This window comes from Ixodes scapularis, unplaced genomic scaffold, assembly GCF_016920785.2.
Source record: "Ixodes scapularis isolate PalLabHiFi unplaced genomic scaffold, ASM1692078v2 PGA_scaffold1__304_contigs__length_218370807, whole genome shotgun sequence".
NCBI lineage: Eukaryota > Metazoa > Arthropoda > Arachnida > Ixodida > Ixodidae > Ixodes > Ixodes scapularis.
The window spans coordinates 170202611-170205371 of record NW_024609846.1 but is presented as its reverse complement, the minus strand read 5'-3'; positions in this window follow the sequence as shown (position 1 = coordinate 170205371).

The window sequence follows — 2761 nt, the reverse complement described above, 5'->3', positions numbered from 1 at the left end:
GCTATGCGTGACCTTGGGCTTTAGGCAGGTTCCGTGCTCTGCCTTATAAGTTATAACCAGCTTCGAGACTGTAGTCGAGTGACCCTAACCGGAGACACGATTGGCCTTAAACACGCATAGCGTCTACCCTGCTGTCAATACCGATTTAACAGGACAGTCCTTTGAAGGTCAGCTTTTGAACTTCTAAAGAAGCTCTCCAGCCCAAAAGTGGTTCTAAACGGGGCAAGTTTGAAGACAGTATGTTTTACGTCGCATAACGTAAATATAATAATATATAAATATATAATATAATGTAATTAAGAACTAAGCGCGACTATTTTTGGTGCTCGATGTAAACAAATATATCTATAAGTATATAAATATTTTTTTATCAATAAATTTAAAACTGTTTGTACGCTGTTAGGTTCGCGTTTTTAAACTTCAAATTGTTTTACGAAAGAGTTACACATAAAAGACACCCCGAACAGCACATCGTCCGAATTTCAACACACGATGAATCGCCGACGCTCGCAGACGGAAGGTTGCGATGCTGCGCGAACGGTTTCTGAAAGATGCTGGGTAGGGTACTCCGAGCGCGACGGCTTCGCGACCGTTCGAAGGGCAAATGATTCGCGACAACGATAGTAGCGTCTAGCAGCTTCAGTAAGCTAACGGGGCTCGAGAGTCCCACGCTCACATTTCCGCAGAGCGAGCGCGGCCGGCCAGATCGAGGCGCAGTGTGCTCTCGCGTCGCGATAGCTACGTCGTTGCTCTGCCTACACTCATGACATGTGCACTGGCAGTCGAAGCAACCCTCTCGAAACTTCACTCGAGTTTAATATATGACTTTATAGCGCGATATACTCTCGTAAAACTGAGAGTCACTTCGGTTGCGGCGTAAGCGGCGGCTTTATGTTTGTTGACACCTGCGTCGACAATGACGAAAGATGCACAGAAACATTAAATATAAAAAAAATAGAGCACGCAGAAAGAAATACAAACATGACAGGGGCACGGACAAAGAGAAGACGTTAACGCTACGTATATGTACAAAATAGATTGGAAAAGACAAAAATGCTTAAATCTAAAAAAAACGGAGTTAAGTTGTCAACGCCGAGGTAAGGCAATGCGAATGGAGAGCAGCCGGCAAAAAAACTGCAATAGTCCTATAGGCAGCTAAGGACGTATTTGTGATCGCGGTTATAAAGCGCCGGCGACGTACGCCCCATGAAGTTGGCTAAATAAAATTCTCGCCCGAGCAAGCTCATGAATGACTCTTTTCCAATTTCCTACCTCTGCAATGCAAAAAAGAGGTTCGCGGGTCTATAGCCTAGGCGATATAAATATCGATAAGTAATTGGTTATGGCAGTATCAATATTGAAAAGGCCTATAGCAAGACATCACCAGTATTAGAAAACTCTTGGCTTTGACAGTTTAATATTAACCAGCTTAAGCCAACGTATATTCAATGTCGGAAAAACATTGGCTCTGAAAGTCCAATATTGTACAGTTTATGCCGGCGTATATCCAATATCGGAAAGCTATTGGCTTTGACAGTCCAATATTGGACAGCCTATGCCGGCGTATAGCCAATATCAGAAAGCAAGTGGCTCCGACAGTCCAATATTGGACAACCTATGCCGGCCATACCTCGGCGAAGTCACTCACGAACTCGCTCACTCACACTCACTCACGCTCACCGCGTCATGGTGAAGGGCTGTGAATGACTTCGTGAACTCGGACCAAGTTGTGATGTGAAGGGGATGTGACTTCGTGAATGCGGAAGGAGTCGTGATGTGAATAGGCGTGACTCCGTGAACGCGAAAGAACCCGTGATGTGAAGGGGATGTGACTTCGTGAACGCGGAAGGAGTCGTGATGTGAACAGGCGTGACTCCGTGAACTCGGAAGAAGCCGTGATGTGAAGTGGATGTGACTTCGTGAACGCGGAACGAGTCGTGATGCGAAGGGGAGTGACTTCATGAACTCGGAAGGAGTCGCGATGTGACGGGGAGTGACCTCGTGAACTCTGACGCACCCGTGATGCAGTGGTGAAGGACTTCGTGACTCTGGTGTATACGTGATGTGATGGTGAATGAATTCGTGAACTGAATTTGTGATGTGATGGGGACTGAGTTCGTGAACTAGGAGTCAGGACTCAGGAGGTGTCGGTATGGATTTGCTTGCGTGTGCGTACTCTTGGCGACTGATAGCCGACTTGACATTTGGTAGTGTCTGCAGCATGTTGGTGCCCTTACACGCACAAACATGCTGTGGCGGTTAGTATAGAGTGTAGACGGAGCAGAAACTTGGAAGGAACTTCTGTTAGAGGCCAGAACGAGATTCGTAGGGGTGGTCTGGTAACGTTTGGGGGAAGCAACTGCAGGGGCGTTTGCTTTGGAGGACTTTGAGAGAGGATGTGACATTTTGCGTGTGCGACTGTGCGCGGCTTAAGCGCGAAATCGGAAAGGGGGAGGGGACTGTGTATTGCAGACGAAGCGGCACCAGCGCTTCCCAGATGTCGATTGGGGGGGAGGGGGGGGGGGATGTTTGGACCGGCACAGACTTAGCGGCGACTCCAACGAGTTTGGCGGGCCTCCGCTCTTCTGCCCCGATACTGCGGGCGTGCGTACCCACGTCGCGTTGTACACGTGCAGCTTAGCGAACGTTAGGGGGGCTTTGTCTGTGCGCGGCAGACGTTTGAGCCTCCTGCATGGCCGTGGGGTTCCGTTTACGCGGCGCGGCTTGGCGGCTCCTCCTTTCGGTGTGTGTGTCTGTGTGT